The sequence below is a fragment of the Pongo pygmaeus genome, chromosome 22 (genome assembly GCF_028885625.2).
Source record: "Pongo pygmaeus isolate AG05252 chromosome 22, NHGRI_mPonPyg2-v2.0_pri, whole genome shotgun sequence".
Taxonomy (NCBI): domain Eukaryota; kingdom Metazoa; phylum Chordata; class Mammalia; order Primates; family Hominidae; genus Pongo; species Pongo pygmaeus.
The window spans coordinates 40,407,383-40,424,062 of record NC_072395.2 but is presented as its reverse complement, the minus strand read 5'-3'; the positions used below and the strand labels follow the sequence as shown (position 1 = coordinate 40,424,062).

Below are 16,680 nucleotides of genomic sequence, written 5' to 3'. Positions count from 1 at the left end.
ACATTTCTTTTGTAACTCCACAGCATTTACTCTGCCCACTGTTCCCCCAGATGCTTCTTCTTGTACGTTCTGTAGTTGAAGGCATGATCTGTAATCCTTCTGTTGGCTTGGAGTATATATTAATTTCTATAAAGTCTGTTTCATATTGTTTCCCCTTGCATCATTTTTTTCCTTCAGGGGAATATATTTGAGAATATTCATGAGACTTGGCAACAGCTCTTGCACTTCATGAATATGTTTTCCTATTGATAGAGGCAGGAGGCACAGAAATTCTTGGCAGACGGGAGGGTCCCCAGTGAAACCCCACCTTTCAGCTGAAAAGCCTAAAACCTGCTGCCCAAAGTGAAAACTTCTATCCCTATTTTCCCACTCTCTCCTGATTGGTTCTTTCTGAATAATGTATTTTTACCAATAGAATGTTGCCTTTTCCAAAACTACCTATGGCTTACCCTGCCCCACATCCTGTGCCTGTAAAGACCCCAGACTCAGTCAGTAGAAGAGAGAAAAGTGGCTTGACTGTAGAGAGGCAACTTGACTTCAGAGGGATAACTGGATTTTGGAGGAGAGATGGCTTGACTTCAGGGAAAGATTACCTGCCCATCCCATCCCCTGTCCAGCTCCCATCTCTGCTGAGAGACATTTCCATTGCTAAATAAAATTCTCCACTTCCACTATCCTTCAAGTGTCTGCGTGACCTCATTCTTCTTGGACTCTGGACAAGAGCTCGGGACCCACCCAAGGCAGGTACCCCCCAAAGCTGTCACACTGGCCCTTTTCCCTCGCTGGTGGAGGGCAGCCACCCCATGCGATGAGGCAAGGGGCCCACCAAGCTGATAACACACCAGTCCATGTACAGTGGAGCTAAGAGAGCATTGTAACATGTCTGGGGCTTCAGGTGTCACGGGCACCCCCACCTGGGTGCTGCCGCAGGGCTCACATGGAGCTTGCTGCTGCCAATGCCCAAAGCAGTCCCATGGATCCCATACTGGCTCGCTCATGTGTTCCCTCCCGCAAGTGGTTGAGCATGGTGGGCCAAGTAAATGAGGCACCCTCATTGCAAGTCTGACAAAGAAGTCTAGAAAAATCTTGCATCCCTATAGAGCATTCAAAATCACATGCAAATTCTGTCTTGGGTAGAGTGCTACAAACAACAGATTATCCAAAGATAAAAGCTCTAAACAAAGATTCCATTTCATAGTAACATAAACATAATTTCAGTACATAAAATGTATTAAGATGGCTTTTAAAAATTAATTTTAAAACTTTAAATTCAGAATTATACATGAGCCATTTTAAAAAATTTAATTTAGCTAGTTGTAGTGTTCAAGTCATTCTATAAAAAAGTTGTATATAAGACTGCATGTTCCAATACTGTATAAATGTGCAAATGTGAGAATGTGTCAAAACTCAGTTCTTGGAAATACATATTAAGGTAAGAATAAAGATCAGATTAATAAACTCACCACAAATTGCTTTCTTTTGTATTTTCTGTTTTATTGAAAATATAATGATGATAAATGCATTTTGTCTTACTAAAAAAAACTCCAATACTTAGTGGCAAAAACAATCATCACATATTTGTCTTTGATTCTGTAGTTCTGCTGGGTAATGGTCCTGGTCTGGGCTCATGTAACTAATCTTTATATCCAACTGGTGGAATGGCTAAGAGGAAATGGGGGGATCGGTGGGACCTCCCTCTGAGTGTCCTCTCACCCTCCAAGAGTGTTGCCTGGGCTTGTTCACATGGTTTGGGACACGTTCTCAGTAGCAAAAGAAGTTAGGCCATGTACACAAGTGCTTTTCATTTATTTTTGTCCGACTAAAAAGAGAATGTCACATGGCAATGAAAAAGTCAGTGCAGGATTGGGCGATTATCCAAAAGCATACGTACAAGGAAGTACATTTTGGGCACTAATTTGCAAACAATCTCTTTCAGTAGACATGTTTTATGTGTGTGAGATTCTAATAAATACATAGAGAAACAGATAAAAAGGCAGAAGTTATTTTAGTATAAACAGACTTCATGGTAGGAAGGCTTTCCTTCAAGCTCTGGAGGGCAATACTTCGATCTTCGTATTATTTTCTCTTCATATTTACATCTAAATTTTTTTCAATGTGATAAAATCTATAGATTTAGTTTTGGCTGACATTATCCTTAACCACATCAAAATAAAATTAATTCCTTTAACAAATGACAAAAAGACTGATAATTAACATGTATATTTATATTTCCTTTGCTTTCTTATGAATCTTAAAGTAATTAATATTGATATGAAATAATCAAAATTAGTACACAACTTTTAGTTGTTGTTTAGGCAATCACTATTCCTGAACATACTGATCTACCTAATTTGGTTATCTTTGAAACTATTTTTGAGCCAAACAAATCTAAGCAAAAGAAGAGGCTAACAAATCTATCATTTGAATTGGATATAACCACTACCGATGAACATTGTATTGTTCTGGAGACAATCCTGGGTTTCTTTTCAGTCATATTTATTGTTGATGCTGCTGCTAATCCTTGCTTAAGGAGACAGTATTATGAAATATATAAATTCCATAAATGCAACTACAAGTGCCAGAAAAAATGAAGTAATGAAAGAAAGTAAGTTTGGGGTATGTGGCCCATTTCCATTTGTAACCACCTCAAAATTTAGAAGACACAGCTGCCAGGCCAACAGTAATAAACATCATGGCTCACTCTACAAATAATGTGGATGAGATGGCGCCATATGAGTTGATTGCTGGGATCCAATCAGAATCTCTTAATTAATGTGAGAAAGTTTTTGCTTGGGTGATGTGTACAGCATTGTTTTCCAAGTTGAGCTTAGTTGAGGCTTGAGGGCTGGCATATAGAGTGAATGTAAAATTCCATTCCAAAGTATTCAATTATTTTGAGGAAAATATTCGAGCAATGTATGAGGTATAATCCTGGCTGAAAGCCTGCAGTATTAAAACAAAATTACATTCTTAACTAACTAGTGTTAAATCCATAATTTCATCTATAACCTCTCTTGGGAAAATTCTAATTTTATGTTATGTAGTTCAAAAAAATAAATAATATTTAGCTTCAAAATAGATTTGACATAAATTTAATGGATTCACTAAAAGTTTCCTCTGGGACTTCTAAATGATAACATTGTTTTGTCTCATTTCCACATCATATATTACAGGAATATAAAAATATTAAGGTTTACAAAGTACTTTTTCATTTGCTTTTCACATAACTGTGTGATCTCTAGGAGGTGAGAAAACTAACTGTGGCTGAAAAAAGTTAGATTACTTTCCAAATTTATTGAGATAAATATTAACTTAATAAAGTTTAGAATTAAACCCCTATATTTTCCAAAATATCAATATTATATTTTATGGTAGCTTGCACAAAAGTAATTTTAAAAGACTTCATAAAAACAAATCCAGATACTTGCCATAAAAATATAACACTTTAAAGGGAGTTAGATGTTTATTTTATTCTTCCTCTTAAGTTAACTCCTGATGCCTTTCTGTGCACATTGAAGTCCAGAATGGAGTGTAGAGAGATCTGAAATTTTCTCTTTCATTTTGTTCATAAAAAGTGAAATAATAGTTTACCATCATTTTATTTTATAGAATGTTTATATGAGGAAAAAGACCCTAAACTGCCTTAATTTAGAACTTACCTGTATATGCATATTAGAACACTCATAAAAATGTTTTGAATCTCAAGAAGTTTGGACACAAATGCAGTCAAACTTTCGATTTTTAATTTTTTAAGATAAAGAGTAAACATTTTCACAAGAATGTTGTATAAATTACATTTCTGAAAGTTCGGTACAAGTTTATATACTAGTAACTGAACAAACCAGGTGAAATTAAGCAGGTAAGAAGATCAAATATTCTTAAATGAAAAACAAACAGAATAAATAAACCTAGATTTTTCTGTTGCCTCTGTCTGAATGCTTTAAAAACATTCCCTAAGAGTTAGTATACAACAGATATAAAAAGCTGTGCCTTTTTACCAGGTCTCATTAGTTTTCCTACTAAAGCTATAGCACATTCACTCAGTTTCAAAGAAGGACTAGGTTCCATTACTGCACAATTCACAATGTATATTTTCGAATATGCCAGTGTCCTACAAGTATTCTATATTCCAATAAAATTACCATATTAGTAAATTTTTTACCGCAAAGTAAAATTACTTGTAATTTCATTTTGAATTTATTATCTTAATAATCTCAAAACAAACAACAACATGAAAAGTTTAAACACAGGATTCATATTTATTATCACCATTTGTTTACTATTTTAAGTACTTTAAGAGCTTTCCTGTCCATTTTACATTCCCGGCCAATTTTGATATTTATAATGTGAATTCAAGGTCTATACGAAAAAATGCAAAGTTATGAAACATTTTTAAGTGAAATCAGGAGAAAATTTTATGTCTTTGTTCTATCAAAGGGTTAATTTTTTTTTTGAGACGGAGTCTCGTTCGTCCCCCAGGCTGGAGTGCAGTGGCGCAATCTCGGCTCACTGCAAGCTCCTCCGCTCGGGTTCACGCCATTCTCCTGCCTCAGCCTCCCGAGTAGCTGAGACTACAGGCACCCGCCACCACGCCCGGCTAACTTTTTGTATTTTTAGTAGATATGGGGTTTCACCGTGTTAGCCAGGATGGTCTCGATCTCCTGACCTCCTGATCTGCCCGCCTCAGCCTCCCAAAGTGCTGGGATTACAGGCGTGAGCCACTATGCCTGGCCCAAAGGGTTAATTTTTAAAGCATCAAGAAATAGATGAGGAAAAGGTTAATAATTTCTGTGTAGCAATAAATACAAAAAATGCAAAGAAATACAATGCATACTGGTTCAACAAATATGTAATTAACAAAGGATTACTCTCCAGAACATATGAAAACCTCCCACAAATTAGTAAGAAAAAGATAAATAACTCAGCATACTAATTGGCAGTATGCACAAATGGGCATTTTGATGAATAGCTCTTAATTCTATAAAAGGAGTTTAACCTCTTTTGTAATCAGGGAAATTCCAATTAAAGCCACAATGAGATACCATTTTACACCCACCAGATTGGCAAAAATTAACAAGTCCCAAAACATGAAGTTTTGGCAAGGATGTAGAATAACGGGAACTCATACAAACCAGATAGACTCTACACTAGTGGGAATATTTTTAAAAGCAATTTGGCATTATCTAATGAAGCTGAGAATGTGAAGACCCAAGAAGTCAGAAATCTCCTGAGAGAATATTCTATAGAAACATTGACCTATGTTTGCCAGTAGTTACATAACAAATATTGAATGCTTATAACAGTGGCACTGTGTATACTGGCAAAACAAATGAGACAAACGAACGAACAAAAGTACCAAAAAAAGAATCATAATAATTACAGGGAGAAAAATAAATTAACATATTGTGTTACATTCTCATAATACAAAACTTTTCTGTAGTAAAAAAGGGTGAACTGTAGCTACTACAGAAGTTACATACATTAAATCTGAAAATCCTTGTGTTAGTTAATATAAAAGCAAGTTGCAAAAGCAGTAAAGAAATGAAGACCAAAAATTTCAGTTGTAATACCAATGTATAATTTGGGAAAGAGACAAACAGCAGAAAAGAGAAGATGAATTTGAGGAGAAACTCAGAAATATTGCTGATGTTTTAGTTACCAGGGTTGTTAATGAGCATTAGAGTATTTGTTATAATTTTTAACAGCTTACACATATAAATATTGACATTCGTTTATGTTTTTAGAACTTAATAAAAATTGAGACTACCTTTAAATAGGTGTTCTAATAGTTTCTCGACACACTGTAGTGATTTATCTTGACCGATCCACATGTTGGTACACTCTGGTGGGAGATCACCTACTATAAAAGAGTAAAAGGAGGCTTCATTATTAGCAATAATAAAACAGAAGTCACATTTTTAATTTCAGTGTCTTTTCTCTATCACCTGAGCATGTCAGTTTGGATTCAGTCTGGAAAGCAGAAGGCATTCTGTGTATTTTGAGTAGGAAGAGACATAATACAGTGAAGTAAAGGCACTCACAACTGTTGGGAGTACTGGGGAAGTGAAGGCGATCTGTCACCAAACGTCGTATTTATGAGTAGCTACAAAGTGGATGATTCTCAAGAATATTCTCAGAAAGCATTGGCAGAGGCCCAGAAAGAATCAAACATGAATATTACCGGGCTACACTAGCAAACTTTTTGTACATTCTGTGATGATTCTCAAGTTTTCCAGATGGTTCTGATGCAGGATATTTGAAGTTAAATCTTAAAAAACTCTGTGGTAGATTATTATAACCACAGAACCAGCCTAATCTGACTCAACTTTGTGTAATAAAATGGTGAGTTTTCAGTTGCCATGGATTCCCTAGGTTGCAAGTTATGCAATCTGAGCATGTCCAGATTATCTAAGCCTGCAAGCATGGGTGGAACCTAAGTGCTCAGACCAAGAAATGGGGGACTGAATTAATAAGTGGACACCTCATGTCATGATATATGATCCAATCAGATCAAGTCCTGGCATCATTTCATGGCACAATCCAGTCCGATCATGCCTCACAGCATTTCTTATTGCAAGATCCAATCAGATCATTAGCCTCTGCCTATAAAATTTGCCCCAGCCCCCAGCTCTGGGAGACACATTTGTGTTGCCTCTTGTCTCCTTGCCAATCAACTTGCAATAAAGCTTTTATTTTCTCAAAAGCTGGTGCCATGGTATTGATTTCTATGCTCATCAGGCAGTGAGCCCGTTGCTTGCCTGGTAACATGAATATTTGATTACGCGCTTGGTCCCTTCTTAGATATAAAACAATAATCACATAAATATTAATGCATTGCCTTCAACAGTATCACTCATTAGGAATATCTCAGTGGAAACAAATGTTTGTGGTCAGCTGAAAATGCCCCAATTATAAGCAGCTGCCTTTATATAAAGTCTCCCATTATTCTTACCATCCCCCACTGTGGTTGACAATCAAAGATTAAGCAGAATTATTTCTGCTCCCCGACTTTACAGATTTTCCACAGAACAGCCCTAGCCTAGACCCCTCTAGGCCTAAATGCAACTCAATTTAGCTACTGGATTTAAGAATTGTTCAAACACATGTTCATAAATAATTTAAGCTATGAAGAAAACAAAATGTTAAGACTTGGCTCTGGAGACCCAATATTTATTGCTGTGTGGCGACTTCCCCAGATACTCTGGTTCTAATTATTACCTTTTAGGAATACAGAAACTTGCTAACTTGAGATTTTAGAACAAGCTGCACATAAAGCCATACTGAAGGCACACGGACTAATGTGTCTGTGAATCCACAGAATATCCCTGTGATTCCCAGGCTAGCAGTATCTTTCTTATATTGAAGAATGCCAGTCACATTTCAGTTAATTTACCCTTCTACCTCATTAAGTAATAACTTTAGCTCAATTAGTTGATTAACATATTCCACTTATTAAAAAATAAACTGTTAAGATTCATTGTAACAAATAGATGGAGAGAATTCTGTGGGACACTGACACCTAATTTTTCTCTAAGCCTATCAACATAGTTAATTTTTTCTAGCTTGAATCCTTATAAAAATGTGAGGAGAGGAATATGAATATTTATATGTGTTTTTGCTTATCAAAATAAAGTTTACAAATTTCTAAAAAAGCTGTGTTCAACTTATATTTCAAAAGATGCTAGTTACTTAATTGATCCATATAAAACAGACCCTCTTAATAACCCTAGCTTACAAATGGTCATGAACTTTCTTAAGTTCTCACAGCTTTTAAGGAGCAGAGCTTTCTATTTTCACCTCTGCACTTACAACAGAATACCTGGGATGCTTCATTAGACATAACTTCTCTGCCATCTCTCTCCCATTTATCCCTGCCCCACTCTGCGGATATGAGCAGTCTCTCTGTCCAGGAAAGCTTCTCAAACCAAGAGATCTTTGTTTAGAAATCATATAGTGATACCCCCATAATGCAGCTGTGTAAAATCCCAAGCCAGACCCAGAAACTTCTGTTTTCCACAGTCCTGTGCAAATTCACGCCCACCTTCTTAATTTTGGCAGCTTAAAAACGGAACCGTGCATCTGATGATTTCTTACTTGGATGGGATTGTTTCCTGTACTCCCTTCCCTGGTATCACCTTTGTGATCCATGCCCTAACCTGTAAACCTTGACCGCACATCACCCCTTACTCCCTCTGCCCCTGTGAACACACACTCCAACCTCCCTAAACTCTGCCCCTGAACGTTCCTTTGTCTATTTCTTGGCTGGCCACCAGTTTGATCTGACCTCCAGGGCTGAGTTTCTTGGCTTGATTTGCCTGGTGGTTGTATTAAATCTACTATTGATATGGTAGAGAGCAGTATTCTGAGAAATTTCATTTACTGTTTGACACCTAATACATTGATATTACTTTTTAGAGCATACATTATGCGTGCTTCTGAAGAGGCAGTGTGGCTGACTGATTAAACACAGAGAAAGAACCTTGAGTTAGACTGTCGAAGTTCAAACTCCAACTCTTTTGCTTTCTAGCTGTGTATCCTTGAGCAAGCTTCTTTCTCTCTCTATATAGCCGTTTCTTCATCTGTGAAAATAAAATGGTAGAAATCACAAAATTGTTAAGCTGATTAACAGTAGTTAATATATATAAAACATTTTGAACTCTTGTTGGCACAGGATAAGTGCTAAATATTTTAATATGATTCAAAACACTAGGTTGGTGCACTGATTTCACCACATATTTTATTCATTACTTACAATTGCAATATATTCTTTTGCAGATGATATCAAGTATGTTTCTTCATAGCAATAGCTAAATTCAGTTATCCCAAGAAATACCCATATACATTCTCTGGCAAGTGAACACATATAATGTGTGACTTATGGAGAATTTTAGAAGACTTTAACATGTCCACTTTGGACATAGAGAAAAAAGCTGCATAATAGCAACAACTTAAGGTTGTGTTTTCAACAAAGAAAGAAGTACACAGAGTAGCACTTTGCCTTTCGCAGTGGTGAGGAAATCTGGCTACTTGAAGTGTTCAAGATGAGAAATGGCTGGAGATGGGGGAGGTTTGCATGATAGTCTAGATTTAATCTTATGTAAAGGAAAAGGTTAGTAGGATTGTACTATCCATTATTATGCACAGTCCTATAATTGAGCCTGACTTGCATTGTAGGAATATTTATCAGACAGCAGTGTGAGGATAGCCAGTGTCCTTGGGACCATGTAAGAGGCAATGGTGACCAGAAATCTGGCAGGGTAGGAGACTGAGAGGAGCAATAATAAAATAGTGCAATCCATATACTTAGTGACTGTTTGAATGGAGAAAAGGAGAAGGCTATACCAGAAGTTTCACAAGGGTTACTAAATACCTTTTATTGCCTTTTATTATAATGGATAATGTAGGAAAAAAAATCAGTTTTACTGCAAAGTAGTTGATTATAGATTTAGACAGGCTGAGTAGGAATTGGTTGTGATAGTCCTTGTTTTAGAAATCCAAGAGTTTTTAAACTATTCTTGTACTAAGCAGAAAATTATTAGATGGCAAAGCACAGAGAGCTGATTGCACTTGTAGAAGGGGTTCTGGGCAGTATCGAAGTGCCAGTCCAGAGCTGGAGTTTGGGAATTTGCAGTGTTGTCAATTGCCACCATTTTCTGATGTTCTAAACCAGTCCTGAGTAGCCTGGGTCTTGGAACAAAGAGGTGGAATAGTTGGCTTTACCCAACCATAGAGGATTTAAAAACAGGTTAGTCAGACACACAGAGGGAAAGCAGTCAGAATTAGTGGTGGCAGCGTCATTATAGCATAAAGTCATAAGATGTAGCCAAGAGGCACATAGTAGGAAGCAAGGCTGAAAGAGGATTGGCAGTTCATTCTGTGAATGTGGGGGGAACAGAAACAAGCATCTAGTTAAGCGCAAGAAGGGGATATAATGAAAATAATAATGTTGAAGAAGAAGATGTATTCCAATATTGGTATGTTGAGGGTTAAGATTTTAGAAGTGGAGCAGTTTCAGATTTTAGGTGATATGCAGGCCCACAGAGTAACCATAAGGATGCATCATTACAGTGAAGAGGAAGAGAAGGTCCTTGTCACTGAAGAGTAAATAGCTCTGCAGGGCTACTGCTCTGAGCTGTGCTCTAGAAGATTTGCTGGGAGAAGAAATCTGAACTGCTGAAGGCCGAGATACACTGTAGCTGTTTGAAGACCTGAGAGGGAAAGGAGACTACATAACACATGGGTAGTTTCTGTGTGGGCCTTACAGGCAGCAGATGAGGAGTAAGCCAGGCCTAGACCAATCAGGCATTCTTTTAATACCCAAGCTATAGCAGATAGCTAAGTTGAGACCTAGCAGGTGTGTAGGAAGAGAGACATACAGACTCCTTGATTCGCTGAAAAAATGCCAGCTAGCTATATAGGTCTAAACCAATCACTGGAATTGTCATCTAATCCAGATCACAACTGAAAATAAAGGAGGTAGATGAGGCCACGTCAGATTGAGGCAAACAAAAAAGCCTTGAGCTGGTATTTCCAGAGATCACAGTTGCATAGATGGCTTTTTGCAACCACTGGTGGCCTTTGATGGTGTTGCGTGCCTTTTCTACAGTAGTTTCCTTCTCCAGCACTTTTGTTGTGACAAACGCACATGGAGTCAGGAGAGAAATTCTATTCCACCTGAGCCCCAAAGAATTCACTATTTCAGTTCCAAATTCTTTCAGATTTTCTTAGCAAACAGCACTATAGCCATCAGATCTACTTGGAATCAAAGCCCAAATATAGAATTGATCGTCTGATTGTGATAATTATTTTCTCACACTAATTATAGCATCCCAGCAACGTGATGACTGACTACAAGAGTGCCTTAGAAGCACGATCAGTGTAGTCACTGGGTGTCAAAGATGCCAGACAACTCTTCCAAGGAAGCTGTGCCAGGGGATGTGGGGCTTAGGAACAATCTAGGAGGAGCCACTGCCAGGGTCCCTGAAGAGCAAAGAAATTAGTGGAGGACAGAGCAGGATATGGGCAGTATGATGGTACCTATATCATTGTGTCCATGAGAAGATGGACTCAGTGTATCTGAAAATGATGCTTTGATAGTGTGTTGTAATGCATCTTCCTTTTCCATAGTGTTTCAGGTCATCCTTTAGAGACAAAGAGTTCCAGTCCTCATTATCTATTGGTGGTATTGGTGACAATGGATCATATGCTTTTAATAAGAAATAACAGCATTATCTTTCCTATCTTTTAAAGCCTTTCTTTCTGCTGGGAAAAATAAAATCTCTTTCACCTTTTCTTCAATTTTTGAAAATTTTTCCTCAAACAATCCACTTGCTTTTGATGATGCATTTGATGATTCTAAATGCATGATTTAAGGATTTTAGTATTATTTTGAAGCTGTTTAACATATTGGTTAAAAGTAAGGGCTCTGGTCTCAGATTGTCTAGAATTAAAAATCTCAGCTCTATCACTTCTAGTTACACAATGAGTATCTCACTTGGGCTTATTTGGGTTTCAGCTTCCTCTGAAATAGTTTGTAATAATATCTAATACATGGGATTATTGTGAAGACCAAATGTCAGACATTAAGAATAGTACTTGATAATGGTAAACAGTCAACAAATGTTACCTATTACCGTTAAGAAAGATATTTCTATGTATTAAGCATATGCATTATCACAAAAATGATTTTTCCACTGGCCATGCTTTCTATTCACTAATTGCTACTATTTTATATCAGATTAAATGGAATGCTAACATTACATCAATAAATTTATAATTATAGAAATTCTCTTAATTTGTGATTTTAAAATTTTTACAGTTACTGTTTATCTAAGTTCTCCATTTATATTTCCTAAAAAAAATTAAGATTTAAAGCTAAATTGCTTTGAAAGAGAGTTAGGCAGGAAGTTGGGATTAACTTTAAATAGGGTGAATATACTTCTTAATCTTCATAAACCAAGATTTGCTCTGCCCTTTATTAAAAACCGCAGGAAAACATTTCTCCTTAAGGGTATCAGAGCATTTGGCCAGCAAAGGGCTCAATGATTATTGTGAAAACAAAAGACACAAGAAAAACTGTTGAAATCCAGAGCAAAGTTTAATGTCTGGTAGTTACACATAAATAAATATCTCTGCTTATTCATAAATCCTTTCACAAAAATGGGAAGATTAATTTTTATGAGTTAGAAATAAATTTGAGGGTATTTTTTGAAAGACTGAAAGGGGATTTCCAGATCCCAATGTAATTTCAGGAGATAACTATTAAGAGGGTGCATGAATGGAAAAGCATCAAAGAAACTGATGTTATGCAAAGCAACAACTAGACAAGACAATCCCAAGGGATGGATTTATAAATAAGACACTAAAGCCAACAAAGTTGGCCCATCTGACAGAAATGCATTCTGGAGTTACACGATTATTAGGATTATTAGCCATTACATTTATTATAAATCAATTTATTTTTATAAAAAGTTTTTGTTTCAGATTATAACTTCCTTTACTAATAGATATTCTTGCTCCATCATCATTGGGTGCAAAATTTTAAATTTTGCAAATTTGTATTGTCAAAGAAAGTAGGGATGTGGCTATAGGCAGGACAGTGATGCTTGTTCATTCATTCAACCAACATTTATTAAACACCTAAAACATACCAGGTATGATCCTGGCACATTATTTGTTTGCATATATTTAAATTTTTAATAGACATATGGAGAAGACAAAGATGATAAAATGACTTATACATTTTCATGATAATTTGCTCATTAAATAATTTGACCTAAAAACTAAATATCAAAATATTTTACTTGAAAGTTGAGGGAGTAGATAAATATATTAACAATATGTTCATACTCTAACAGGCAACTATGGCATGGATGAAGATATTGAATTCTATTTCTTATTTTTATAATTAATCATGTGACCAAGAAGAGATCAAAAGAAAGATAATACAACAACAATAGTAAAAACCCTAGGTGTATTATTTCTTCTTTAAATCAACTTGATTGAGGTATGAATAAGATAAAAAGAAATACACCTATTTCAAATGGATAGTGTGATGAGATTAAAGAAATGCATACACCTGTGGTCTCAAAAATATAATCAAGACATAGAACATTAATCACCTCCAAAAGGTTTGTTTGGAACCTTTTTAGTCAATCACTTCTCAGAACACTTTGCTGTAGATAAACACTAATCTGCTTTCTGTCCCTAAAGTTTAAACCTGCCCTTCATAGAATTGATAATTACTTCTTGCGTGTGTACAATAATTAACAAAATAATTAACTTCTTGCATGTGTAACAATAATTAACAAAAGATAAGACATTATAAAATTGAAGTATGTTGATGTGGTTAGGCTTCATGTCCGCATCCAAATCTCATCTTGAAATGCAATCCACACGTGTTGAGGGAGAGATGGAATTGATTAATGAGAGCAGTTTCCCCCATGTTGTTCTCACGATAGTGAATTCTCACCAGATCTGATGGTTTTACAAATGGTAGCTTTTCCTGCGCTCTCACACACTTCTCTCTCCTTCTGCCTTGTGAAGAGCTGCCATCTGTCATGATTGTAAGTTTCCTGAGACTTCTCCAGCCATGCAGAACTGTGAGTCAATTAAACTTCTTTCCTTTATAAATTACCCAATTTGGGGTATTTCTTTATAGCAGTGTGAAAATGAACTAATACACATGTTATTTTGAAAATGTGATGAAGAATTCCAAGCTCATTACAAAATGGTTTCATCATAGATGCAGCACTATAATCATGAAGGGTGGCCAGTGGCTTCCTTTAGGGTATCAGATCTACTGGAAAGGCCAATGTCATTCCTCTCTCTATGTGATTGGTCCGAGTTTAGCCATGCAAAATAAAGAGTGAGAGAATCATAGAATAATAAAACAAGAGGCTTGTAAGCCAACAGATTCAAAGTGTAGACAAAGAAGCTGAAGTCTATATTGCTAAAGACTTTATCCAGGATCACTCAGCTAGTGAGAAGAAAAAGTTAAAGAGGAGACTGGCTTCAGTAATAGAGATCATAACTGACTTAACAGGAGTATATGAACTGATAATTCATATCATGGAGTCAATTAAACATTTATTTTAGTCAACTCCAGGAAAGTGGTTTTTATATATTTCTAATATTATCCTTTTAAAAAATGTGTCCTTTCTAATCTTATTGTAGTCATTTAAGTAAAATTACAATGTTTTTGCCTGCTTAGATGACATAACGGTAAAAATCACAACAATGCTGTCATTATAGTTTGATCCTTTAATCTTCCACACAGCTTGTAAATAACCCAAGTCTGGCTAGGGTTTATTGATTATCATATTGCCATTATAAAACTAGGAGCAGGAGCCAACTTTGATTGATTTCAATAAACATTTGATAATAACACTAACCCCAACCTTGGAGCATTTGAAACAAGAAAGCACACTCACATGCGTTATTTCAAAATATTACCTCTTTTTTTCCAAGATGAGAAAATTAATGCCAGAAATTGATGATTGCTTTTCCTGAAATCATAGAGGTAATGTGAAGTAAGAGGAGACTAGAACCTTATTGCTACTTTTGGTCTAGGACTTGGATCAAGGTTACTGTAGAAGCTTTTTCATTACCCAGTGCCCATCACTGTCAGCAGTATCTCTCTGTGTCTCTTCCAACTATTTCCCCACCCATTAGCCACCCAGCTTTCTCTTCTCACAAATCTGTGTGGTGATGATTAAGTTAAATAGATTTAAATAATAGGAATTCATGAGGCCAGGCACAGTGGCTCAAACTCATAATTCCTGCACTTTGGGAGGCCAAGATGGGAGGATCATTTGATGCCAGAAGTTTGAAGCTGCAGTAAACTATGATTGCACTGCTGCACTCCAGCCTGGGAGACACAGCAAAATCCTGTCTCAAAAAATATATACAAAACAAAATAAAAAAACACCAGAGGTTATGACTATCAGACCAATTTTCTGATCACAAAAATGTGCTCTTTGTACTTCTGTTAACAGGCCTTTGAGACTAATTGTTAACCAAATATGGCATTTATGTATGTTTTTTAAAGTTCACACTGATATCTGTGGGTAAGCATCATCCAAGCTAGAGAATTAGGAGAATGGACAGATTGGACCAAGATCAGGGAAAGAACAACCCAGCCTGGATTCTCAGTCACCACTTCTGCAGGGGTTAGGGATGGGCCTCCACTCATACTTTCTTGGGGCCTCTTGAGTCCTAAGCATAAATTTATTCAAGTAGCAAAGAGGAATTTCCCTCTGGTCCTGTCCAGAGACTATTTGGAGATCCCAACTTTTTGTTTGGCTCTGAAATAGCTCTTTAAGTCACTTTTGATTGCTTTTCCTGAAATCATAGAGGTAATGAGAAGTAAGAGGAGACTAGAACCTTATTGCTACTTTTGGCCTAGGACTTGGATCAAGGTTACTGTAGAAGCTTTTTCATTACCCAGTGCCCATCACTGTCAGCAGTATCTCTCTGTGTCTCTTCCAACTATTTCCCTACCCATTAGCCACCCAGCTTTCTCGTCTCACAAATCTGTGTGGTGACGATTAAGTTAAATAGATTTAAATAATAAGAATTCATGAGGCCAGGCACAGTGGCTCAAACTCATAATTCCTGCACTTTGGGAGGCCAAGATGGGAGGATCATTTGATGCCAGGAGTTTGAAGCTGCAGTGATCTATGATTGCACTGCTGTGCTCCAGCCTGGGAGACACAGCAAGATCCTGTCTCAACAAATATATACAAAACAAAATAAAAAAACACAAGAGTTCATGACTATCAGACCAATTTTCTGATCACAAAAATATGTTCTTTGTATTTCTGTTAACAGGCCTTTGAGACTAATTCTTAACCAAATATGGCATGTATGTATGTTTTTTAAGTTCACACTGATATCTGTGGGTAAGCATCATCCAAGCTAGATATTAGGAGAATGGGAAGATTGGACTAAGATCAGGGAAAGGACAACCCAGCCTGGATTCTCAGTTGCCACTTCTGCAGGGGTTAGGGATGGGCCTCCACTCATACTTTCTTGGGGCCTCTTGAGTCCTAAGCATGAATTTATTCAAGTAGCAAAGAGGAATTTCCCTCTGGTCCTGTCCAGAGACTATTTGGAGATCCCAACTTTTTGTTTGGCTCTGAAATAGCTCTTTAAGTTACTTGTATGTGATCTGAATGCTTTTTGTTTGTTTTGTCTAGATTTCTTACATATATTCATCTCTTTACCTGTTCTTTTTTAAAGTATCTGAGCGCCCTACAAAAAAATATCTTGGTCTAACTGTAAGTAAAACTCTGAATTTAATAAAGACAGTTTTCAACAGCAGTGCCTCTTGTGATGATCACTGCTACCAATATATTTAAAAACAGCATTTTCTTATTAAGGTATAAACACACCTAACAGGATTTCTTCCTGCAAATATGTAAAGTCATCCCTTATGTTCATAATTTTCAAAATATTTCCCAGTTATTGTTCTTAATCTCTCAAATAATTTTTAAATATATTTATGTTATGCTCATAATTTATAACTTTTGTACTTTTATTTACCACCTATATCTTTTTTTTTTTGAGGCAGGATTTTACTGTTGTCCAGGCTCCAGTGCAGTGGTGTGATTATGTCTTACTAGAGCCTCAACCACCCAGGCTCAAGCAATCCTCCCACCTCAGCCTGTCTAGTAGCTG

At 36.5% G+C, this 16,680-nt stretch overlaps 1 long non-coding RNA gene across 1 annotated transcript in view; it reads right to left on the bottom strand.

Annotated features, from left to right (window-relative positions):
• Window positions 1–5,536: 5,536 nt before the first annotated feature.
• LOC129022678 (uncharacterized) overlaps window positions 5,537–16,680 on the bottom strand; it is a 39,435-nt gene continuing 28,291 nt past the window's right edge. The window contains exons 3-4 of the long non-coding RNA XR_008496512.2: window positions 8,423–8,579; window positions 5,537–5,860 (exon numbers count right to left, since the gene is read on the bottom strand). This is a non-coding gene — a long non-coding RNA (uncharacterized LOC129022678). The remainder of the gene's footprint in view (window positions 5,861–8,422; window positions 8,580–16,680) is intronic.